Source organism: Python bivittatus, unplaced genomic scaffold (assembly GCF_059951505.1).
Source record: "Python bivittatus isolate LINGU-HERP-01145 unplaced genomic scaffold, Pbiv_v1 ctg000190_np1212, whole genome shotgun sequence".
Classification (NCBI taxonomy): Eukaryota; Metazoa; Chordata; class Lepidosauria; order Squamata; family Pythonidae; genus Python; species Python bivittatus.
The window spans coordinates 20,600,482-20,626,950 of NW_028277042.1; the positions used below are offsets into that span (position 1 = coordinate 20,600,482).

Below are 26,469 nucleotides of genomic sequence, written 5' to 3' on the forward strand. Positions count from 1 at the left end.
TTAATTAAGGGCCCTTTGACCCACCTAGAATGAAAAGAGTTGAGTTGGAGAACTCTGAACGTACAGGAGTTTCTGGCTTCATTCCAAGCCTGCTTGGAATTGGAAGAGTTTATGGATTGCTCACCACAGTGATGTACGTGTAGCAGACAAGAAGCTAAAATTTTAATAAAACTGGGGAAGGGGCTTGGTCGATATTTCTGAGAAATGTCTCCTGCTGAGCACCTTTGAGTAGAAATGATGCAATTGGATGGCTAGTTTTCCACACCAAGGAGCGTGCCATGTTCTCATCAGAACAGGCCTGTGATGATGACAGTCCTTGTTAGGTAACCCAACTGAAGTCAATATTCTGAATGCCTTGATGGGGGTCATCTTGTCTGTTGTTGAAATGGTTATTTGCTTGTTCTTGTCTCTGAGTGAGTTTTGCTGCAGACACCCGTGAAGCAGGAAGCAGATGATGGCTGAATTTTAGCAGGGAATTGGGGCCTTTCTGAGGTTTTAAAGGAAGAGGACATCTCAATATGCCATTAATCAGAGACAGATGGGAGCCATCTTCAGAAGAGGCAGCACTGATAATAATCAGCAGAATTTTTAACTTGATGAGGATCCCTAGAGTTGCTGCCTTGGCAAACGTCTCTTCCACCTGATCTGATCAGTGGCTGTTCAGCAGGAACAACCAGAAAAGTTCTCTGTGCTTTGGGCTCAGGGGCTGCATCCCGAAGTGAGTCAGGATCAGTGGTTTTAACTGGGGCATAGAGGATCCTCTTCTCCTTGTCAAGACAAGGATTCCCAGCCTGGGTGGGGCAAGTGAGGGCTGGGGTGTGCTTGATTGCAAATCTTGGTTTTGACAACATGGCTGGCAAGCAAAACTCCCAAGGCTTTTACATCAGCCTCCCCGTGCTCCTCCAAACCTGAGAGCTGAAAATGTTTTTATGCGTTCCCCTCGCCAAGTCTTCCCCTTTGCAACCGTCTGGGCTCTACACACAAGATCCCCACCTGCTGTCTTGCACAGAGTGGCCAGCAGCTCTAGGAAGAAGCAGATGGCTGTCCTTGCCTTTCCTGCTTTCGACAGGTCCCCAAAGGAGAATGAATGAAGCAAATGTGTCAGGAACACGGGATGAAGGAACGCCACCTGTGCGATGGGTCCCCTTTGCAAAATAGACTCCTTTCCAGGGCCTTACGTTGCTTTGGCCTGTAGAAGGAAAGAAAACTCAGGCTTACACACTCTAACAGAATGGTTCAGATGCATCTTGTATGGGTTTTGTTTTGTTTTTTTTACATATTGTGATGATCCGCTTGCAGGATTTGTGTTAGGCTGTATTTGGGGCAGGCAGAAGAATCTTGGAAAGAGACTGAGGGTTTATTCTGCACTTCCTTGTAGTTGCTCCTGGAAATAACAACTGTTGGATTGAAGGACTCTCAAAGCAATCAAGTATATATTTGGTATCCCAAATTCTCAGGTCCAAGCCTGTGAAGATTGCTTAATATTCTTTGTGGACAGCAATTTGTTTTGGTGACATAAGATGTATTCATATCAGTGGCTACATTCATCTAACACGCAAAGCCTGGATAGTATTAACGGTGGTGGTGGTGGTGGTGGTGGTGGTGGTGGTGGTGGTCTTCTTCTTCTTCTTCTTCTTCTTCTTCTTCTTCTTCTTCTTCTTCTTCTTCTTCTTCTTCTTCTTCTTCTTCTTCTTCTTCTTCTTCTTCTTCTTCTTCTTCTTCTTCTTCTTCTTCTTCTTCTTCTTCTTCTTCTTCTTCTTCTTCTTCTTCTTCTTCTTCTTCTTCTTCGGACAAACACAGTCCTTTGGCTTAGTTTATGATTCAGCTAATTCTGTAAGCTCAGAAAATGGTGGAGTTGAGTTAACCCAACATGGTAAACTGTAATATTTATTTTAATACATATTTTAAGGTGTTTTGTAGCCCCCTTAATTACTTGATTGAACAGAAAGTTGGAATATACATTGAATAAACAAGCTATGATTTACCCACTAGAATGTCTACATTTACCCAACTTGTAAATCCAAATTGAACCAACTGCAAGCTACGGCTTAGTGTATCCTGTGTAAAGGTGCCTTATTGTTAGAGCCAAGGTTTTGTTCATTTTCCTTGGTTTTCTCTACTTTCTGATTGTATTCACACAAGAGGCAATGCGGGGGTATCTGCAGGATATGGTCCAAAAAGTCAAAATGGCAGCCCACCGTGGTACAATCAAAGCTCTGCTTGTTTTTTATGTGTGTTGTGTGTGTGAAGCCCATGAGTAGGCAGAGCTTCAATCACACCATTGTGGCTGCCTTTTTTGACCATATCCAATGGACACCCCTGATCAATTATGCGCTTGGTGGCTGCGTTGCAGAACGTGCTAAGCTTGGCTAGCTTTGGTGGCTTTTGTGTTGTGTGAACCAGACCATATGATCCGGTGTATTCTGCAAACTCAGGAAAGGCCTCAGTTCAATCACCAAAGCAAGCGTGTGGCATGATCCCAGCCCTGGCCCTGTTGCAAAAGACCCTTTAGTTGGGAGTGTTGGATCCTGGGCATGGGTCATTCTGCATGCCAAGCTAAGGCTCGTCCACAAATCAATAGCTCCATTCCCCAGTGTACCCAGAAGGGTGGGGTGGGGGATTGTAAAAAATATCTCCTTTTAGGTATCTCTGTGAATTCACCATAGTTTCTTCTTCTCCTCTGAAAGCACCCAATTCACACAGGCTCTTCTAAAAACAGTTGGCACTGATTGGGTCCTGGATGCCCACCCCAGCATGGCCTATAAGCATCAGGCAATTTTTCTATCTGGCAATCCCATTTCCTCTGGGGGCCCAGCTCTGGAAATGGGGGCACCAAGAAGCAGAGAGTTCTTTGCATCCCCCCCGGCTTACCCCTCAGAGGGTGTGGGGAGCTGCAGAACACTCTCAGAGTTCCTCCCGCAAAGGGTTGCAGCATGCCACCTTAGCCTAACCGGTGGAGGCGAAACCAGTTGGATCCCCATGAAAGCCAACATAACTAGATGTCCATCATTTATTTGAAGGATGGATCTGGGCACTTTTGCTGCTGTTTAGACTCGTTGGCGTGATTCTGACTGTTCCTGAGTCTTCCTAGCATTAGTTCTAAACTCATCTCCCTTGCATTAATGACTGCCTGGATTTCCCCCGGGCCCTGCAACAGCAGGTGACCATGTGTTTGGCACCAGAGACTTCTTGCCCTCGCAAGTTCCCCTCTCAGCTGCTCCCCTGGCCCTATGGATTGCAGCTTCTGACTTTATCTCCCCATCTCAGCTGAAATCTCAGTTGGAAATATGTTTGTTCTTCTTTGTCGGGGACTGTAACACGTCCCTCTTCCTGGAGATCTATACAGTTCCACTCTTTTCAGTGTGTGTTGTCTTTTTCTGTGGTGACAAACAGCAGCCACATTAATTCAACTCTGAGCCTGACTGGCTTGTAAAATAGATGAGTGTCTTGCTTTGATGCAAAGCTTTAAGTTCAGTACATGCCTTTTAAAATTAAAAGTTCCCTAGATTATGATGGCTCTGAACATTAGGCAGCCCACTCTTCTCTCCTTTAAGACTAGAAACTAGAGCAGAAGGCTGCTCAACTACATGGTCCTACAAGCAGAAGGCTCTTTGATATAATTCCTTGCCTTACTCCATTTAGAAATATGGTGGGCATGGGTGTAGATGTTTGACTCTCTCCTCTGGTGTTCTTGAAGCTGCTTTAAGGCCTTGGTACAAGGATGGGGACCCAAGATGGAGCCTTCAAAGGGAAATGGAAAAGCTTGAACCCCTTTGCAGCTTTGACAATACTGAGCAGGTGAAATTGATTCCTCTTGCTTAGCTCTCTATTCATTTTCTTGAATGAATTCCTTTCATTCCCAGTTCATTGGAATCTGCTGGTTCCCCCTCTCCGAATGCTGCAGTTCCCATTGTTGCCATGTCCAAAGGTTCACTCACGTAACCGAACCAAACCCACCTTCTCCTCTCTTGACATCCCCACTTGTTGGAAGGCAGAAGAAAGATTTGGAGACCTTCATTCCTGAAGGGCCTTGCTTATTAATCCCACAGCTCTTGCCATGATGTTACTGGCACATTTTCAAAGCTTATTTATACAAGAGTATTGAACTGCATTGTTGGGCAGGGTAGGAATCCAAGGCTGAGATAAAAACTGGATAGCCAACATGGACAGATGCAACTCTTTCCCTGTTATCGATGTCAGGCAATAGCCAACTTCTACAAATCAAAGATAAAGATAATTTCCTCTGCTCATCCTGAACCGTCCACCTCCTTGTCCCTGTGTAGGGAAGAAAGACATTTTTATGGACGTGCTATTGATTAGCTAGAATGCTTGCCTTGGAAACATTTTCATCTCTCAGTCAAATGTAGCCGTTTTTGGTTAACAACCTCTTAGTTGCTGTTTTTTTTAAAGCCTAGGTGAAGTTCCGTTTCCATTCTTTTGTTATTCTGCTTGGTTGGTGTGATTTATGCTGAAATAATTCTTTTGAAGTTGAACTTGATACTAACGAACAAAAATATACTTTTGATTCCCTTTCCAGGGCAGTTCAAAAGTTGATTCAATGCTATGTTCAGTTCTCCATCTGATTTCACAGGATGTAGCCAAGGGGCTTTAAGCCTTGAAACTGAAATATCAACTTCAAATGCATCTGTAGATGGGTGGGTGGGTGGATGGAACCCCGGTCAAGGCTGATTAAGGCTCTTTGAATGTAGATATTAAAGACTCACCTACATAGGCATGAATTAAGGTGTCAGGGTGCTGGTCTCCTGTACGATTGACAGCATACTGCTAGGACGTTTTTCGTGTTGCATAGTTACATCCAGCTGTCTGAATCACAGGATCAAACCGAGGCCCATGAATACAAGAATGTAATCTGCTGTGAGACAGCAAAATATTCTTTTCTCAAAGAAGTCAAAGTTTTAACCCTAATTGTTTTATTCCCAACTGTATATCCAAAATAAAATAAGTAGCAAAGAAAAATGGAAGATGTTGTGTCTTCCTTTACAGAACAATGATAAAAGCACCCCATGTTTGTTAAAGGTTGTTGTTACTGTCATGGAGTCGACAGTGGGGGTCTCTGCTGCCGAGCTCTTTGGCAAACAAGTTGAAGATGGGTGCTTCTGTGATTTTACAAGGGACCTTCCAGACCCCTTTCTCCAATGAATTACTGTATATTTGCCCTACTCCTAAGCCTGCAGATAAAAGCAAATCTGGCACAGCTTGAACTTCAAGTGAAAAAACACCTCCCCATTTTAATTTTTGCTTACCAACTGAGGCTGCTAAGGGTAGAGCATATTCTTCACTCTCCTACGTTTGGAAACTTCCCATCTTTCGAAAGATTGAAAGGTGAGCCCCCATGACCTTTCATCAGAGGATAGCTGATGACAGCCTCCCCAACCTTCGGTCTAACTGGCAATACTATTTCTGTTTCTCCTTTGTAACCACGAAGGTCTCTTTATTTTTTGCAGCTTGAATGGAAATAAATCTATCTGTTTCTCTTGATGGACTGCTGAAATTGGAATGCGTGCCCTCTGAGGATGAACTTCAACTGACAGTGACAGATCGACTTAATTTGTTATGTATTTCATTTGCAGCCTCTTAAGTGACCAAAAGATCATTTCCATTTCATTTTCAAGAGGCAGGCTCAAAATCTTGGAGGGTGTGCAGATAAGTTAAGGGCTTCCAGATAGATGGGAATTGGGTTTTCTGTACTGAAGGATGTTTGGGAATCTGTTACCCAACACCAGTAACAGCCATTCTGCATGGGCTGTTACCAGAATGGCCAGTCTACCGTTGATTAAACTTTGGGAGGACTCCTTTGGTTGTTCTATGTATGTAGAAAACCTAGAGGCTGACAGCAGCAGAAGGTGGATGGCAGATCCTTGGCTCAGGCTGGCTGGTTAGCCTGTTTCAAACCTTTTTCCAGCATGCTTAGACATGTTGGACAATCATGTAGCATCCATGCTGTTGTGTGACCTTGAAGAAATCCAGAAGAAACAGCTTCATCCCATCAGCTGCAGATCTGCAGAACATGTGCTATTCCCATAAATGCCGTGGAATGTGGTGCTGTTGTTCTAGTTTCCTTACAGATTTCAAATGTGACTGCTGTGCCTTTTTCCACGTGCCTAGAATATTCATAACAGCCCTTCTTAGAAATACCTCCTTGCTCTCCTGCTGAGAAGCACCATAGTCTCCAAATCTATGAAGGATCCGCACGCTACAGTTTTGTATCCAACTTTCAGGCCTCAGCATTTCCAATTTAAAAAGGGTCTGCAACTGCAGGACCAAGATTGCCCCCTGCCAAGAAGGTGGCTTTTATCAAGCAAGATGGACATAACGTCCAAAGCTGAGATAAAGCAGCTTCTGATACTTTTTTTTTGCACAAGCACTTTGGCTCATTGAAGCCAGAGGGTTCTTCATCCTTGCAATGCTGGCTCCCCACGCCCCTTCCTCTGGCTTTGAAGCTGTCCTTTGCCATCCCCTCTTCCTCCCAGACCTTCCTTTGTACACTTGCTCTGCAGACCTGTCTGTTTGTCCACTTCACAAACAAGGTGACCTCTGCTGAGCAAATTGTCTTCTTAATGGCCTCCAGATCTTCTGTTCTCTTTGATCAGCTTAAGCATCGGTTTGTCTTGAGATATAAATATGTAAAACATCCCGTTTGTTTTTCCTTGCTGGATGCAAATAAATCATTGCCTTCATATACACACCAGCAAAAAGAATGCAGAGCGGCATTTCAGTGGGGAGCAGTAGCTAGAGAGGGCCATAACTCATGAGGTGTGGCAACAGGAAGGTCAGTGCTTCATGAATGTGGATGCATCCCTTTCTGATGTGTCCTGGTTTGGGGGCATTTGAATGACATGGTTCTCCATCCTACCCAGATGACCCCAAGTAAGAGCTGAGTCACAGAAGGGCCTTCACAGGGCTGGAGTTTGACTTTCTGGTTTCAGCTCACTTTGCCCCACTGGACTGGGTAAATCCTCACCTTTACTTATGCTCTTGATTGCACATATGTAAACACATGGGTTGGACTAAGCCATTGGCTTACCGAACATGGCTGTGTCATAATTTACAAAGCAAAATGGCCAGGATCGTACATTGTAGTAAGTCAGAACCCAGCAAATTGTATTATAGTTTAATGTAATATAAAAAAATAAGTTTTCACATCCTGAAGATCATTGGGGTCATTAAACTAAATGGCCAGTCCATACCGTTCCTCTTACATATGGCTTCCAAACAATCTTCATTTTCTTTGGGTTGCTAATGTCCTTCATCACTTAAACATCATTTTTACCAGAAATCATAGTGTTTTGAAGACTCTCTAAGTAATAGAAATCCCAGGTTGGGGGGGGGGGGGGGTTCATCTGCACATGTTCAAATGCATCCCCTTCTTTAGCATACCCCTTTTCCAAACCCTGACAGCTTAGCCTACCTGGCAGTCATGCTTCTATGATAAATGTGTACCTGGGAAAAGACTCATCAGGGTTGGTGTAACACCATCTTCCCTGACCCACTGTCATCCAAATGGGTCAGATCACAAACATTGCAGGAATCCAGACATGACCAAGGCATGACCAAGGTGAGCAGGGCCACCCAATCCAGGAACAGGGTACAGCTGGCACACAAGATTGGTTTGTGCAAAGGGCCATCTATCCATGATGGCCACCTGCTCTTTGAGCAGCAGCTGAGAATCTAGGAGGACCCCAAGTTGCATACTGGTTCTGTCTGGGGGAGTGCTACCCTATTCAGAACCAAAGATGGAAAGTCCCCAGATTCAGGTGGCCCTAACACCCACACCCACTCAGTCTTGCTAGGGTTCAGCCTAACCCAGTTCCTACCTATCCTGGCCCACACAGCCTCCATACACCAAGGAAGAACCTTGAGAAGATAACTTGGCCACCCTGGGGTAGAGATGTATAACTGGCATCAGCAGATAAGTCTAGCAGACAGAAGACATTAAAAGGTTGGTTTTAGCCCAGCCAAGACTCAACTCCATGGAGATGCAAGGAACAAATGGGCTCACGTTGGTCAAGGTGAGAACAGTTCATGCAGTCACTTTCCCATACCACATTTTCATTAAGGCTGATGGAAAGATTTCCACCTCTCACTTTTCTGGGCGGTGTGGGCTGAGAAAGATAATCCTGTTTGTCCTTGCAAGCCTATGAGATCTTTGGCCAAAAGACACGCTTCCTCTTTCACTTCTAAGCCAGGCAATTCACTACCTTAAAATAAATTTATGTGTACTCCAAGTTGAATGGCTGGTGCTCCGGGTAGCTTACCCTAAGTGAAAATAAATAAATAAATGGCAATGGATGAAGACGCAGACTTCCCATCGTTAAAGTTGCAGTAGCAAGAGACCCATTTCAGGAGTCCATGTCGGGCCCCCCAAACTCAGCTCACCAAGTGAGCTCGGAGAAGCGTGCTGATGGCTGTATTTTTCAAAGCCAAGAGAGAAGGAAGATCAGCTCCCCTGAAACGAGGTGAATATTAAAAACAGGTTTCGGCTTGCTTGTACGATCATTTCCTATGTTTGTTTTAACAGGGGATTGCTGATAGTTTGTGGCATAACAGTTTATAATAATTATTGCCATGTTTTGACAGTTTGAATGGCACACTCTCCTCTTGGAATATAAAAAATGATAGAAAAGCTTGAGGCTGTGCCTAGCGAAGAAAGCAGGGTTCCCCTTTTGTAAGAGTTCTTGCCAAAGACCCAGTGACCACCTCTGAGATCTAGGAAACAACACGTTTTGTCTTCTGCTCGTAGAACTCAGATGTGTTGAGAGGCGATTTAGGCTCAGCTGGGTTAATAACCATTTCCAGGATCTTGGGATCTCTGAAATGGGAAGCCAGGGTTCTCTTCATCTGGACCATCTCAGAAATGGGTTGGGACCCTCTGGGCGCAAAGGCTGGACTGTGGAGATTGACCCTGTGACCGAATTTCCTCCATGCTGGAGTTTCATAGGCAGAACGGAGGAGAGAGGTCTATGAAAGGCATGCTGGAATGTGCAGCCCCTTAGGGAACGTGCTTTGTGTCCATCACTTAAATATTTATCATCTTCATTCATATTTTATTGGGGCAATGGCAGCTAAGAGATGTCCTCTGGTGAGTGTGGGGAGGGATCCAAGATAAGATACCACGCGCAAAAGAGCATAAGATGATTAATGAAATGCATTTGCCCTGGTGAGTGAGGTATCACAGGGAATGTCAACCATATTCATATTGGATTTTAAATATTGTTCTTATTCCAACTAGTATTTTGCTATCTTGTATTTCTCAAGGACAGATGGAAAAGATGATGAGAAAAGTGCCAAAATTTGAAATCTTTTCCAACTTAATTGTATTCTTTGATCGGAAAGATTCTTCGGGGTGGGGGGTGGGGGGAGAGGATGTGTTTTTGTGTCTCCATCTCTTGCTTTTTAAAAACTGCAAAACGTGTTCAGTTTCCTAAGTGATGCCTTCATTGTCCTCAATAAGATGAAACATTTTGGACAAGAAACTTTGGAAGATCTGGGAGTTAGCATCCCTCATTGCCAAATCACTTCATTGCAGGCTAATCCCTAAAGTACCTTTTTCTAAACCAGTGTCTTCAAAGTTGTGGGACTTTAATTCCCATGGTCCCCAACTCAACATGGTCTGTAGGATTCACTCCAAGATGATGGTGTTTGTTGGAGCTTTTCATAAATCACTGTTTTGGACACCTTTCTTTCCAAACAAACTCATTTGGCCTCATCTTTTGCATCAGGTGTGGAGGGACCCATCCTGCTGTTCCTGGTTCCTGCTGGGTCTCTGCACGAATGGGAGATATTAAGGGACACCGGTAGAATATCAGGGCCAACCTTGGAAGAGCAAGTCAGCCTTCTCACATTTGGAGAGGTTTCGAGAGGTCCTCTGGCATTATGATGATGTCACCAGAAGGGGTGGGGCCAATTCTTCAACATATTTGGGGAGGTTTGGGTGGGGTGGAAGCAGAGGGTCCCTGCGGTCCCTTAGCCCCCACCCCCAAGCCCTAAAACAGCTGTTTCAAGTGGAAGTCCAGCCATTTTTTAACGTCTTGCAGGAGCATTCCCATCCTTCAGACCTCAAAAAAAGCTAAAGCTGGATTAAAACTGGCCTTAAAGATGGAGGTGGGAATGTCTTGCCTCTCACTTGCTTTCTCTTCTCCCTCAAATTCCACCCCTGACATTTTCCATCCAAGTTCAGCACAATCTTGGGGTTCTGGCTGGTGGCAGCAGGGCCTCCTTCATGGAGACAAGGAGGACTTTGTGGGCAGAGTCTTCATTCTCCCACACCTTTTCCAAGGTCAGCCTTTCCTGTCTGGGTCAGTGGTGCTTAACCTGGGGGTAATTTAGGGATATCCTGGGGGTAATGGAGTAATTTTCAGATGCTTGTTTGTAAGTAAGGATCAAGTTTGGGACTGCCCCTGCTGAGAGGCTTGTGTAAAACAATCTGGGTTTTTTTGTTGGGGGGGAGGTCCTTGACATTACTTGAGATCAGGAAAAGGGGTAATTGGGTCCAAGAGTTTAAGAATCACTCTTCTAGAAGTTTGGTAGCCATCGGAACTTTTGCTGTAAGAAGTGAGGAACGGCAGGAGGTCTGGCTGGGAGACTCACAATCTTGTCCAAAATGGCACCATGCTAATGCCATCGGCAAAATGCATTGGTAGAATTATCCGTTTGTAGGAAGCTCTGCTAAAAAATACCATCTATGACCCCAGATCCCCATGCCTCCCAACGCTATAAGAAATGCATGGCTTGTGAAGGGTTGCAGGAGTATCTGCAGAGAGAGGGTCAAGAAAGTCAAGATGGTGGCTTTAACCAGGCCATAACCAGACCATTAAAGTTCTGTCCTTTTTTATGTTTCAATTGTATGGGGGTGACCACCATCTTGACTTCTTTGACCCTTCCCTGTGGACCCCCCCCCCCCCAAGGTATAAGTCCAAAAAATGTCAAGCTTTCAGCCATGATCTTCCATCTTCATCCTCATGCATGAATGTTCTGCAGGCAAACTTCTGGCTAATCAAGGAGAGATTTTTTTTTTTAAGGAGTAAGTTAACAATAAATCATTTACCTTACTTTTCATGACACCTCTTGATTTAATAACCCTAAATTACACACAGCTACACTTTGTTTCTCAAAAGATGCCTCTCAGTTTTGTAATCCTGAACAGGAAAAAGCCCAGAACATCCCTGCCTGTTAAAATCCATATTAATCTACAATTTGCAACTGACAGAAACTTGGCTGCAGGACCGCCTCTTTCTCTTCCAGCGACAACATGAGAACAGCCGCCTTAGATGACATTGGCGTCCGCTTTTTCACAGGCTTGCAAAACCAAGGATGGCGCTGTCTGGCCACTTCTCTTTCCCAGTGGCTGGATTTTACTCCCCTTCACTCCCCGGCCCCTCCGTGCCGCCTTCGCAGGTCCCTGAGAGGTCCCCACCTTGGGCACCAACTCAGTCAGCATCCCTGATGCTGTCCCCTCATCTGCTCTGTGACCAGCCTTGGGCCTGCAAAGGGTTCAGAAGTGTGAAAGAGACAGCAAGTGGGCAGTCCGTCTGGTGCCATTCTCTCTTTTCATCAGAGCTGTCTGCAGGGTGGGGCCAAAAGAGTCAAGATGCTGGCCACAACAATGCCATCGAAGTTCCACCCTTTTCTATGTGTGACACATGTGCGGTAGTGGTCAAAAGATTGTGAACCCTTTCAATTGTCAATGTTTCTGCATAAATATGATCCAAAACGGGATCTGTTCTCCACATGAGTCCTAAAACTAGAGGACGAGAACCCAATTAAACAAATGAGTCAAAAATTAGGTGAGCTTCAATGGCACTGTTGTGGCCACCATGTTGACTTTCTGACCACACCCTGTGGACACCCCTGGGAGACCTTCGTCCTGGCTTCTGTCTTTGACTTTCAATTATGCTGTGTAATCAATTCACAAGAAACATTCCCAGCAACTGCTCTTGATTGCACGTTTAGCCTACAGGTAGGGTGTGGAACAAGTCCTCTTGCTATTTCCTGAAGTCAGGAAGATGATGTGGGCGGGATATCCACGTGGATGCAGATCCTCATCCACACATTGGTTAGGTAGCCCCGAAGAGACAAAAGAAATGCTTTTCCCCAGGGATTTGTGATGGCTGCTGCACTCTGGGGAGGTTAGGGTTCATTCCTGCAGTTTCTTAGTGCTGCTGTTGCCACAAAGCATCATATGTGGTCCACTGGTCCACTTTTCCAACGCTACCATTGCCCAATGCCCCAAAATGCTTCATTTGATCAGCTGGTGCTCAGGACGGAACTAGAACAAAGTTGGTAATTCTGGGATTACCAACAAGGGTGACTTTGTGATATGATGCTTGGATATAATTGTGCTTGTGTTAGAACAATTTGTCCAGTCTGTCATGAGTCCAGGTGACACATCTCTCAGATTAGTTCTCCAAGCTATTTTAGAAAGGATTGCTATGGTCTGGTCTGGTGATTAATCCTAAAAAGAGCGGGGGGGGAAAGGGGTGTGTGTGTAAATTTCAAGTCACCTTTCAGTGATTCTTCTATAATTTGCTAGCAATATTGGAAGGTGCTCAATATGTTTGTTCCTTGCTCCCCCCACCATCACCTTAACATGATTCACGGGGACATCAGGAACGGAACCAGAGACATTTTGCAATCCTCCCTCGTACCACTGGTACCATTCTTCCAAGGGAATGGTTGGCTGCGGTGACTTGGCTGTGGAAGAATGTTCTTCTCCAGATGGTGGTTTAGGATGGAAAGGTACAGCATGCTGGTTTACTGGGTTTTCAGATAGGAAATTCTACTTTTGTCCAACTTTCTTCTTATCTGTTGGGCAAGAGAAGCTCAGCTATTGTTATTACCAGCTTGCCAAACCATGCTTCCTTTCTCAGAAGAGTGAGCACTGCCCCACGCCAAGAAGCAGATTAGCATTCCTCTGACATTTCCTCTGCTGAAACTGTCTCTGTGTGCTGCACTACAGCAGACATGTTGCTTCACAAGAATGTCCACTGATTTCCCATTGGACAAATTGGCCGGACACCTTGGCTGTGAATTGTTTTAGGATTTGCCAAAGGTTTGGATTAGTAGACGTGTCACGGCCTGGATGTGCCATTAAACTCTTGGCTTGGGACTTGTGCTAAAAATGATAGAAGACTTGTTCATTCTGAAGCTATTTATCACGATGGAATGGACTCTCATAATGCATACAAGAGGTTGGAACTGCAAGGAACCTAATTTCTTGATGTGAGTGTGAGTGTATTTGAGGAAAGAGCAAGCAAAAAGGAGAATCTTATTCATCATTCCATCTAAGCAAAAACAGGCAAGGGGTGTTAATAAATAATAATCATGTTAGCCTTTTCTAAAGTTATTGCATCACCGGTAATATGTCAGAGGGCCATAAATACATAAGCAGATACTCTTGCTTTCCAAAGTTAAATTAGTCACAAATTGGGGCATCTGGCTCAAAATCTAGTCCTGTGAAGAATCACTTACCAAATACTGGGTGAGAACAATTTATTCTGCATCTCTTTGTCTTTCAGATCTAGACATTTACTGAATTATTTTGAGTGCACCCAAGAAGAATTACCCATTTTAGAAAACGATGTTCTATTATAAGGATGTTGCAAATCATTTTTGTCTCCTTTTGATATTGTTTCTGATTTATTTATTAGGTCCATTAGTTTATACCCCACTGCCTTTTAAAACAGACTCTTGCTGGTTTTCTCGGTGTCCTTAAAAAAGCACGCATGTTCTGAATTGTGTCAACCAAATACAAACTTTTCTTACTGCCTGTTGGAATTCCTCTTTTCTCACTGGTTCCCTTCGGTCCTCATCGTCTTCTTTCATTATTTCAGGGTGCACAACTTTTTCCAGTTGGGGTTGCTGTGGGTCTTCAGCTGACATCTTGGCCGTTGTCCTCTCACAAGTACTGGGTGGGACCAGGACAAAACTAAACTTGGTTTCATTTCTATTTCTACTTAATTAAAATTAAATATAGCCCATAGGATTATTTCCCAGTCATACATTTGGGAGTTGGGTAGTACTTTGGATTTAATACTGAAAATAGTTTTGGAGCACTCAGGGAGGCCAAGGATTAGATGATTAAATATTTTGTCCCATCACCAATAGTCCACCTAATGTTTCATTCCAATTATTTTTCCATCTTTTAGAGAGAGAAGTGAGATTATTTTTATTACAAAAACTAAACTCAACAATCTAACAGAAGTTCAAACTGTTTTCCAGCCCTGATGCTTACCTACCAGCTTGGGACTCTCCTCCTACCTTACAGGGTTCTTAAGAGGAGGAAATGAACCAAGAGTAGGTGCACCACTCGGAATTCCTTGGGGGTGCGGTGGGGGGTGGACGAGAGCGCGAAGCAAATCAATCACGTCTAGCTGAGAGTTGTTTCAGACAGATAGAAAAGTGAAATTGGCAACACGAAAATAAGAATAAATTTCGTATCTGGCAACGGCTCTCTACTAAAAGTTAATTTTTATGGCTGTTGATTTATGTCAGAATGAAAGTAGGCTTTTGCCTTGGAAAATAAAGCAAATGCTATGTGGATCCTGGAATTAGCCCTGTTTAGTTTCCACCAGCCTCTTCCAAGAGGCCGGTTTCTGGAGGGGTACTGCAGCTGCTTCCTTCGCAACCCTCAACGAACGGGAGTGAGCGAGCAGGAATCTCAGCTGCTCTTTTGTTCTTCCTCCGGAATTAGAATCGAGACTCTTAAACGCCACCCGCAGCCCCGGCCCTTCAGAATGTGCACTTGTGGCTCTGAAGGAGCGAGCCAACGGGTACAATTTAGGTCGCAGTTCATCCCTACGATTTGGGGGTCCTGAACTTTCACTGTTGATTCGAGGCCAGGGAAGATCACTCCGAAGAGGGAAAGAATGAAGAGCAGAGGTATCAGTGCTCTCAAGTGCTTCACAAGCATGATCTCACCATCCTTTTACAGCAACCCCATACGGTAGGTGTGGTAGCATTGTTCTTCTGGTCTCCCTTTTAATTCAACGCAGGTTTTGGGAGAAAGCTATCGCAGGGGTATCAGAGGACAAGAAGATAGATAAGGGCGGAAGATGGACGTTTAGGAACACTCACGTTTGGACGATTCAGCTTTCAGCAGGGAGAGCAAGAATACTTTGATACTTGCCCAAACCTCTAGAGGAATGGTAGTTTGTTTTGTTTTCAAGCAGGCTCTGCCAAACATCAACACATTTAGTTTTGGAAGCTGAAGCTTTGGGAATATTTTCAGAACATTTTCCCAACTTCTAAACAGACCCCATTTTGAAAGCTGTTCATTGTCATTCTGCTCTTCCTCTCTTCTGGCACCTTTGCGGTTGATGTCATCTGTCAGGGATTATATGGTTAAGGTGATAATGTCATGGCCTGTTGTAGCCAATCAGGCTGAGCTAAGTGATACCTTCTCGGAGCCAAAGGCAACCAGGAACAAAAAAGCTGCTCAGACTGGAGGTAGGTTATTCCATCCAGGCAGAGCTCCAGTTGTCTTCCTTTCCCTGGTTTTGGCGAGAGTTTTCCATCCTTCAGGGTGTAGTTCCTGAAAGATTGCTCCACAGAGTTGCTGAAAAAAGTCCCACTTTTGGCTCAGCTCAGCTTGTTTTCTGTTATTTATTTGGAGGAATGCAACTGGAAAAAGCCTAGTTAAAAATCGTTGCTGTTTAGGGATGCAATCATTCACTTTTTGGAAACCACAGACGTCCCCCCAATAAAGCATTGGGTCAGAGGGTTTGGGCAGGGAACCTTTTGATCTGTAGCTGAGACTATCGTCTTCATTCAAGAAGAGCCAGGGAATGCCTTCCTGGAAATTGAAGCATGGAAAGAAATGCGAAGTGGTAACTAATTTCAACTTCCCTTTGAACATGTCTGCAGATGGATTTACTTTAGCTTCGTGAGCCTTTTGGAGGAATCTGAACGACACTTGAAAAAGTGAGCAAAATTCTCCCATTTTAAATGCAGAGCGTTTGGTTCTTTGGTTCAGCCCTCCCTGAAATGGTTCTTTTTGCCATTTCAGGGAGGGCTGAACCATTATCTACACTGTCTTTGTCAACCTCATAAATCGGTTCAAATTTCAGCCTCGCAGCTGAGGACTTTTCATTAGCAACTGGTTAAGTGTCTCTTCCATGGGGGAATGTCCCCCTTTTTTATCCCTAGAAAAGTGACTGCTTTTCTACCATCCTCATCCAGGACATTAAAAAACCTATTCATTGATTCCTTAGATTTAGTTCCTGCCTTTCAAAAATGCATACAAACGTTTCCTCTCCAAATTTAACCTGCTTGATTTTCAGTTATCGGTTGCTGGATTTGGTAAACTGCTTCACATTTATTATTGCCATCTTCTGAAGATTACATCTGGAATGCCCTGAATCATTTCAATCGCTTCATCCCAAGAGGGGACCTTGAAGAACTGGAGAAGGTGTAGAAACGGGCAACCAACCAGATCAAGGAGATGGAGTAGGAAGGGGAAAAAATGGCTACCATTGGGGGCTTGGTAGCATAGGAAAAAGCCCCAAAGGTTTGCTAGAGACACCACAGTGCTGGACAGCTAGGCTTGGGGTCTGGTCGAACGGGACTTTTATTCTTGCATAAGTCCTTTTCTCCCTCCCCATCATTTTCCCCATGTAATTAAGGATTGCTGAAGTTCTTTTCATGAACTTTTTGCCTCCTTGTGTCACCATGATGGCACTCCGAAAGGTGCTCCCGTTGCAAATGATTTCCCAGAAGCTCCGGTTGCTTCTCAAAGTCTTCATTGCCCCATCGGACCAACGTGGTCTCCTGAGGGTGGTGTGGCTTTCTAGAGGCAGGGGCAGGAAGATCTTTCTCTCTCCTGCCCCCTGATGATCCTAAACCACAGAAGCTGTGGACTGATTATGAATCTTTTTGAATGCCAAACAGGGACTCCACCATGGAGCTTCACTGCCGGAAGGATTAACTCTCTACCTTGGGAGCCAAGCTGCATTGAGGATCAATTTGAAGGACTGCTTTTTAACTGTTAAGATGCATAGATTGCACTGGCTCATCTCCACTTCTTGCAATAGTCTTGCCAGCCCCACTAGGAACACCAGACCAGGAAATCAACTCTGCAGGAAAGCTAAAACTATTGAGATGGGCTCTAATAAGAGAATCTTGCAAGTCGGATTGTGCTGTGCCTCCTCCCCCTTCTCATACTCCAGTGAATCAGGAAGGTCTCTCTCATAAAAAATGTTTCAGCCCCTTTGGCTTAAGCCACAGTTCCTATTTACTTCCACCAAAGACATTTTCCTGACTCTACAAATCCTCACGGAGATCCATTTCTAGGAACCCCTTTCTCCCACTGTGGAAAGTACCAGAACACATGAAAGAGCTGGGGACCTCTTGGAGTTTCATTCATTCCACAGCTGTTCCTTGTCCTTACACACCGAACACATGCAAGAGGAGTGCATGCATACTCATGTGCTGTGAGGGTGCCTGATTTCTCCGCATGGCTGCCATGCCTCTTCGGTCCTTGGAACCCCAACCTGTTGCCTAACGCTGAGCCCTGAAGGGTGCAGCTGTGTCCCATCCCCAAGTGGGTGCAAGTGGAAGGGACTGGTCAGAAGGCTGGGCTGAGTTTCCCCAGTGTGAGGGAGAGATCTGCCGGTCCCTTTCTGGCTTTGAATGTTATTTACAACTCTGTTTGCTTGGAGAGGCCCAGTCCTGCTTTGAGAAGAGAGCCAACGTTTAAAAGTATCTTGGGCGAAGCCACCCCTCTGGAGAGAGCAGCCAGGGTATGGCTTGTTTGTCACCAACAATGTCCTTGGCTGCGCCTGACATGATATGGAGGCCCCATCTTGGCCCGGAGGAGAGAAGAAGATTCCTTTCCAACGAACACTCCTTGTCTGGTTCACTGCTGGTGTGGGTGTGGGTGTGGGTGTGAGTGCGCACACACATTCTAGCAGTCCTGCTCAGTGAGAGCGAAAGCAGATATTAATGGATATTGCGAGGTTAGACAACAGGTATTCAAGCCTTCAAGGCAGAAAAGATAATTGGGGCTGCAAAGTTTAAACCCCTCATCAGTTAAATCAATTGATCAGAGAATGTTTTACTGGCAAGCCCCAGAAAGCTCTGAATTTACCCTTCGGGAGACCAACGAGTAAATTTCTGCTTTTTAAATAATTGCACCATGAACATCTAAGGTTTGACTGCCTTTCGCTGAAGTTTGGGTTTAGCCTTAAAACAGATGTGCTGAAATTGTGCCGTTTACTTAAAGGTGGAATGGCTGATAGTAAAACTCCTTGATTTATACGAGAAAGTGGGTACTATTCTTCTCCGGTTCGGCCAAATGGGAAAGGAAACGTGGAGCAAGCAGGCGTTACCTTCTAACTGGACAATTTGAACTGGGCATACTGGAAGCTAGTTTCTGAGTTATTTAGAACTTTTTTTTTTTTCTCGTTTAAACCAAAGCCAATTTTCAAATGTCATGAAACAGTTTTTCAAGGGAGGAGCACAAAAAGAGCCACTTAAGCCTGTCCATCGAAGCCCCCTTTTGAACTGCAGTGGGAGGGAGGCGTGAGACCCTCTACCTGGTCTGGTTACCAGGTGAGACCCTTTACCTGTCTGTCTGTACAGGCAGCCGGGCCAATCCCACCACAAGGAAGGCTGGTCTGGTCAGGTCATCCGAGCAAGCTGCCTTGCGAATCAGGTTCTACTTTGTGACTAGCTGCCATAAAACCAAATCTGGGGTTGACTCTGGGAAGCATCCTGGGCACGAAGCCACGTGTGGTGTAGAAATGGCATCTCAGCAGTCAACTAATATTGTCCTGTGACTTCCATCATCAGTTGGAGATTGTGGCGAACCATCTGTTCCTGCGTTTGGTGTTGGAAGAAAGAGAATAATATGAAATCTGTAATTATGGGGGCCCCTTCTCTCCCCCTCCCCTCCTACCTCAACTGTTAAATGTAAACAGATGTTTGAGGCATCCTTAGGATATACACAAATGGTAGAATAACAGCTCTGTGGTAATGACTCTAAAGCAGTGGCTAGGGAGATATGAATCTTCCGGTGGATGTTGAATGTGGCAGGGAGCAACGTACTCCTCAGTTTGGACAAGAACACGGCATTCACGGGCCACTTAAGGACAGGGGGGTTTTATGGCAGGTCCTGACACACCATATTTTACAGTTAAAATTAAGTTTAGACTAATCTTCCTGGAATAGTCTTGGCTAATTATGCAGCAGCATATGAGTGCTCAATGTTCAGCCCAAGGTGCTCACCAAGATTGACAGGAAGGCAATGATAGCCCCGCTCACACTTTTGCTCCCCAGCAGCTGATATTTAAGGGGCACTGCCTGTAATTCCTGGCTAGTCTAAGACCTTTAAAGGTAGTAACCAAGGATAGCCCAATTCCTCTTTTGAAACCACCTAAGCTAGTGTCCATCGCTTCCACATCTGGTGCCAATAAACTCCCTCCTTCAACCCTATATTTTGCAACAGAGACCTTTGTGTCACTGATCCTAACTTCCCTTCAGTGGATAGGCCCCAATTCTAGCCCTGCGAAACAGGAAGAAATTTTTCCTGCCAGAGATGATTTTTACACCACTGTCAGCTTCCCAGGTAGACCAGACAGGAAACATGACTAGATGAGCTAACTCTACTTTATTATAAGGCTACATTAGCAGAAATTTGCAAGTCTGAAAGTACAAATCTCCCACTGTCTCCTTTATAGCCTGAGAATTTAGGGAGGGTCCCATCTGAGTCTCTTTCTTCACCTATTATGCAGCTGTGGGCTATGCCCTCTCTTATCTCTTCATCCTGTTTCTCAAGGTCTTTCTCACATACCATGACAGCCACTCACCTGCCTTTGGTGCGGCTAAATCCTAATGGTGGCCATCTTTTCTCATAGATGATCTGGTCTAGTTCCTGGTTGCAGCCCTGCCTCATGAAGGTTGTCTCCTGGTTTATCCGCAGGTCTCAGGTTAGGAGTAGGAATGGCAGAATAAGGGCAGCAAAGAAATGGTGGGGTCCCGCTTCTACTATGGACACTCAGTTCTCCTGGATGGTAGGACATCTTAATCTCAGAATGCAGTGTAATCCATGTGCATCTTTAGCTCCAACGCATCAGAAACATCGATTCCCCCCTAGATCTTCCTTTCCTTTGCTGCTGTGCTGTATCCTCCTGGTGGCCCTGCTCTACCAAATTTGCAACCCTCAGATATTGCAAATGTATAAACTGATCTCTTGTACTAGTCTAATTTTATCTAAACAGCGTGTGTTCACAGCTATGATGATGATGAGGATGATGGTTGGTCGCACAGTCAGCCAGATGTTTAGACTGGATTTGGCATTCTTATCCACCTATCGAGTCCTTCCCTGGAATAGGCAGATGTTGCAGTTTGATGGTGTTAAAGGTATCGTTGCAGGATATAAGCTGTTCCAAGTAAAGCTGCCTTTTGCAATTGACTGATGGCGATTTTGTCAATGCCGATGGTCTTCAAGGGGTGCTCCAGATGTTTTGGGATTGCACTCAAGGTGCCCATAACTATTGGTACTGTGTTTTTTTTACCACAGTCATTCTACTTCTATTTGCAGGTCTTTGTATTTTGTGATTTTCTCCAGTTCTTTCTCTTCTCTTCTGCTGTCTCCAGGTATTGCAACGTCCACTGTCCAGACTTTTTTGTCTTTCTTATCAACAGTTGTTAAGTCTGGGGTGTTGTGTGGCAGGTGCTTGTCTGTTTGAATTCTGAAGTCCCAGAGCACTTTCGCTTCTTTATCTTCTTTCATTTTGTCTGTTTTGTGGTCCCACCAGTTCTGGCTTGCAGGCAAGTGGTATGTCTTCCAGATATTCCAAGGCACCATTATTTGACATTCTAGAACTGGGCTGCCACGGAGGAATCGAAGGCTGCCATTTGCAGAAAACAGAAGGAAGGTTACTTTTTCATAAAAACGCTTTCAGATGCTTTTCATTTTGGCCCAGCCACCGAATGTCAGCTGAGCACATATCAAGGGCAGGGCCGAGCCGCACCTGTTTCCCCTCCCTCTTGCCATGTGGCGGTCTCTTGCGTCCATCTCTCTACCTCAGGCTTGAATCTGCCCCAAGACCTTGGGGCGGCAGTTCAAGCAAGCCAGGAGCCCTCTGGCTCTGTTTCCAGAGTGCCCTGAAATCCGGGAACATTTAAAGCAAAACCCGAGCTGCTGAGGCCCATTGCAGCAGAAAAAACAGTGGAACTGAAAACCTGGTGCTGACTTTGTTGCACTAAGACATCTGCTTAGACCACAATAATGAGTGTTCAGAGATAGCGGTCTTTGGCTTTGCAGCGGGAAAGGCTGCTGGGAAGGCTAGTTATCCAGAGGAGAGAGAATCATCTGAAGCGCAGGGATGTGAGATTGTCCATCTGCTTGCTCCGGAGTATCTTCCGAAGGCTCGTGGGCCAGCTGTGGCTGCTTTAGAACATGACTAACAGCCCTGCGCCTCTTCTTCCCATTGAGCTAAGGCGCGCTGCCCTCTAGTGGATATACCAGGAATGAGCTTTCACATCCTCCTTCCCCAACCTGGTGCCCTCCAGAGGTGTTGGGCTATAACTCCCATCCTCCCACCCAGCACAGCCGAAGGGATGATAGGCATTGTAAGCTCCGTGCATCTCCCAAAGGACGTTAAGCTGGCAACAGAGAGTTCTTTCTCCAGCGATCAGGTTGAACAGAGGCAAACAGAAGTCTTGAAAGTAAATAACCATGGATAGAAAGAGAGTTGATTTTTTAAAATCTTGGCATGGCCAGTTTCTTTTGTGACCCTTTGAGAGCCTGGTCTATGAGCAGCTCTTGAGAACCACCCCCCATTTGCCCACAGGTGGGCAATTTGGGTTTAAAGCTCTTCCAGCCTTCTCCTCTGCTGCTGAGTCCTTGTGAAGCAAGAGCTGGTCTGATGTAGTGAGGGAGGGTTGGACCAGGAGCAGGGAGATCCAGGGTCTTGTCCCCCCTCAGCCATGGAAGTGCATGGGGGACTTGGACCAGTCACTTTCTTTCAGCTCAGTCTCCCCACCCCCCCACCCCCACTCGGGGTAGTTTCTGGGGGGAAAGATAGGAAGAAAGAGCACCAAATGCCCCCTCTTTAGCTCCTGGAGGAAAAGCAGGATATTTGGTTGCTAAAAAATCAGCAGCACAGCTTCCTGTCCATTGGAAAGGGAAATACGGAACATTAAATATTGAGTACATACCTTAAAGTAGACCTAACCTAGTTGAAAAGAGTACGTATGTTCTCCTCCTGCCCTCCCCACCTCCACACATACCCAAGGGAGGGAAAAAGGATTCGAAAGGGAAATTCTGGTCCAACCTAACCTTATTACCTATTCTTGGGTAATAACAGATTGCCCATTGTCTGACCCACTGAGACCTTCAGTTCACAGAAAGGTCACCTAGCATTGCCTTTCACTAAGCCCAGGGCGATCCCCCACCCCTGGACAGACCAAGGAGCAGAGAGTCAAGGGAGACAGTGGCTGTGCAGAAGATCCCATAACCAGCTCAGCCCTCTCTGGAGGCATCAGGGGAGGAACTCTTTCAGACCCCACTTCCAGGAGAGGCTGTTCTTACTTGGTTTGTGTCTCTTCTTCCTTCAGAAAGGCTCAGTTCAATCCATAGCACCTCTGTTTGAAAGAATAAGGGAGGGCATAGTGGGGAAGATCTCTCCTGGTTGGATACCCTGGAAGTGCTGCAGCCAGGAAAGAAGGCAGGAATGGGTTAGCGGGACAGGTAGATGGTCACCTGACTCTTTGGGGGACTGGAGAAAACAGGACTGTCTTCCAAACTGTGAGCAAAGGAATACTCTCTGGTGGACCTTCCCACCCAATTCTTTGTGCTCCAAATTGGAGTGCCCCATAGTTTCCAGTCAAGAAGCTGATGTGCACTTCCCAATGTGTTCTTCTCCACCTTCTCAAATGCATTTTCATGTTCTATTTGGGAGGTGACAGGTGTTTACTCCATCACCAGCTCATCATTGGCTTTCTTTTCAAGCTTGCGATACAGTTTTTTTAAATGGTTTCACTGGTGAGTAGAAATTACATGTCTTGCAGAAGTGACATACCACTAGTAAATCTTCATAAACATTTGTGAGAAATCCAAGGGAATGTCTTGCATGTTTGTGAGGTTAAAAAACTGAAAGGTTCAGGTTGACTCATCACTGATTTGTAGAGTCCATTGTTGGGAAAGTTTGAGGCTGCCATCGGCAATCATCACCAAACTCTTCTACACCAAGGAGAATCCACAGAGAAGCAAACTGGAGATCCAGGATGACTGAACATCCATAGGGATTCCTCTAAAACTCCTCATCACATCCCAACATCTCCTGAAGGTGCTAGGCATAGGCAGAAAACCTTTCCAAAACCCCAGCAGAAGCTGGCTGTGGCATTCTGACTTATGATGAGTGATGAACTTTCAGAAGAGTTGAACTTTTCAGGACCCTTAGAAATGCAGACTTCGTATTTTTTTATCCTTTAAGAAATGCTGAGGCATGCATGGGAGGGTAAGATCACGGTGGATTTTGGCTGGTTTGGATATGAACATTCTCGTCATTCTATGGGGTTTCAGCCAGAAGGACTTGGGGGCCACCATATCCTGGCTCTCCATGTTGTTACACCTCGATGCAATGTACAGATAGCTCCTTCATGAAGCTGGCTGGGCAACCAGCCGGGTGGGCTCCGTTTGTGCAATCAGAACAGAAAATAATAATTCAACGAAGAAGACTTGGAAGAGGTTTGTGAGAATATCTTTGTTTAGACAAAAGGCAGCCAGCTTTTGCTAAAAGGAAAGGCAGGCAAGGCCGTTAGCTTTTGCAACATGTTGTGCATCACAGAAGGGTGGGTTCGTGAGTGCTTCACTTTGTTTGAAGGATGCTCAGATGGGAACATTGAGTAAGCCATTAGGCGTCAAGTCCTTGTTTCTTTGGGTAACAGACACAGTGCCAGGGACGTTCATGGGAGGGCTCAAGATGGACATGCAATCAAACCCCACTCCTTTTTTACCTGTCTTGTGCAGGTGAGGCATGTAAAAAAGGGTGAGGCTTTTGTTGCTCTGGTGATGGCCACCAATCTGACTTCTTTAACCTCTGTGGTGCTATTCAAATTGAGTAGACCGGGTTCATACTGGGACTGAAATCAAGTGCAGGTGCCCTTAAGGAAGATCTGGGGTCAAGGACAAAATTCTGAAGACTCAAAATCTTGAAATAAAATTACTGTCATTAATCTTTACTTTTGTATCTGTGATAATCCCACAATTTCTTCTCCATTTAAGATATTTCAACTATGAATAACGTTGGGTTAATTTCCTCCTTCCTTTATTCTATTCATTCAGCTGAGAACTGGCATTCTTTATGTCCCTTAAGTTTATATATGGATGTGATTTGTTAATATATATTTTCATTTTTAAATGCTGGCACAAGTACTCTACAGGACTGTTCCTTGCTTCTCATCTTCTCCCAAGTGTACCAATGGCTGCTTATTTTATTACTTTAAAAATAATCATATGAAATATTAATGTTACTGCATTAAAAATGTTTATATCCCTTCAAAAGCACAGTTTGTGAATTTTCTACCACTTGTATTAACCCAGATATTTTGTTAGCTAGGTCAGCTTAATGGCCCTAGCCAAACTTGGCTGACCTCAGGAAACTAACAGGGATGGCCAGTCCCTCTCTCTCAGCCCAACCTGCCTCACAGGGTTGTGGTTGTGGGGAAAATAGGAGGCAGGAGTATTAGGTACGTTCGCCACCTTGAATTATATATAAAAAAGGTGGGAAGAAGAAGAAGAAGAAGAGGAGGAGGAGGAGGAGGAGGAGGAGGAGATTCTGTTGCCAAGAAAACTACACAGAAGTGTGTATGAAGTTCCCAGATGTTGAGTTCAACTTGGAGAATATCAACATCATTTAAAGAATTGAATGATCCTAGATATTTTGAGAGGGGAAGGGGTAGTTCATTATTAACATGTTTTAACTGCTGCGGTGGTAAAACACCTTTTTAAAGAAGAGACTAAACTGAATTTTGTTTCAGTCCCTGAGAGGAACTGGTTCAGTAATAAGCTCCTCTGAGGCCACTGGATTATGACTAGGAAAGTGAGCCGCAAATTGGGGCGGGGGGCTGGGGAAGGGGGATACAGCCAGGCAGAGAAGCCCTACCCCTCCGAGGAGTGGTTGGTAGACACAGTTCGGATTTAGCAGCGTCAGACTTTGATTCCAGACTGCATTCATTTCTAACATCTGGGCAATTGGAACCAGACGCTGATCTTTATTAATAGATACTTATATGGAGACATTTTAATGGCTTTTCCCCATAGCTAATTAGCTTGCTTTCAAATGTAGATTTGGGGCCCTTTGTTTTGGAATATAGTTCCAAGGACTCCATGTTCCTCCTCCTTGGTAAAAGCTCCCAGACTGTCTTTAACAATGGAAGGAGGGACCTGAGAAGCAATATGACAAAGCATTGAATTCAGGATTGTGGATGAAACAGCTTAAAGGCCCACTTGGAATTTCACAAATTGCAAAGGAAGAGTGGACGGGAGGGGCTGCAGGGGCAACACAGAAAGCCAGCAAGCAAAAAAGGGTCAGTTTCAAGCACAACCAGTATTTTCAGTAATGGTGCTGGGCCCCACATTAGAATCCACAGTATTTTCTTAGATGGGGGAGGCTGGGCCCAGGGCTTTGTTTGCCTCTGGTAGGAGGGGCTCCATGATGGGTCACACTTGGTATGACAGCCACTCTGTGAGCGTGTTCATTAACATGTTCTCCAGATTCTAGTTGTGCCTAATGGCTACTAAAGTTGGGGACTACTGTAATTGCCGAGATGATTGATAGATAGATAGATAGATAGATAGATAGATAGATAGATAGATAGATAGATAGATAGATAGATAGATAGATAGATAGATAGATAGATAGCTGGCTGGCTGGCTGGCTGGCTGGCTGGCTGGCTGGCTGGCTGGCTGGCTTTATGAGTGCCCTCTGCTGGGAAACCCAAATTAACTATTTTTCCTGCTGTTTTCTTCTCTTTCCCACATTCCTAGAATGAGCAGAATGCTCTGCAGGGGTTTGAAGAAAATAAGGAAAAGGGGATGAAATAGGAGCAGATTGAAAGTCCATCAGTACCTCCTATTACAGCCAACCATGTAATGAGAATGTGAAAGACACAGTTGGCATCAGGATGATGGTGGAAGTGCTCAAAGCAGGAGGTGCATAGAAAAGATGGTGTTAGCTAAGACTGACTAACTCAGTCCTTGAATGAGTAGTTCTACCAGCTAAGCCCACCTATCTCACTTTGCAACTTCCAGATGTGTTGGACTTCCTCTCCCAAAATCCCCTGTCCAGGATAGCTGAGCAGATTCTAGGAGCTGGATCCAACATATCTGCAGAGCCCCAAGTTGGAGAAGACTGGGGCAATCCAAGATGTCTTGCATTTTGCAAGTCAGTCTCATGAGGAAATCACTTTTGAGTTACTGCTGCGCATTTTAATCAAGGAGAACAA

General features: G+C 45.0%; 1 long non-coding RNA gene across 1 annotated transcript in view; it reads left to right on the forward strand.

Annotated features, from left to right (window-relative positions):
• Nucleotides 1-24,513, forward strand: part of LOC148216505 (uncharacterized) — a 29,320-nt gene extending 4,807 nt beyond the window's left edge. Inside the window, exons 2-3 of the long non-coding RNA XR_015795298.1 lie at nucleotides 15,883-15,939; nucleotides 16,906-24,513. This is a non-coding gene — a long non-coding RNA (uncharacterized LOC148216505). The remainder of the gene's footprint in view (nucleotides 1-15,882; nucleotides 15,940-16,905) is intronic.
• Nucleotides 24,514-26,469: the final 1,956 nt, after the last annotated feature.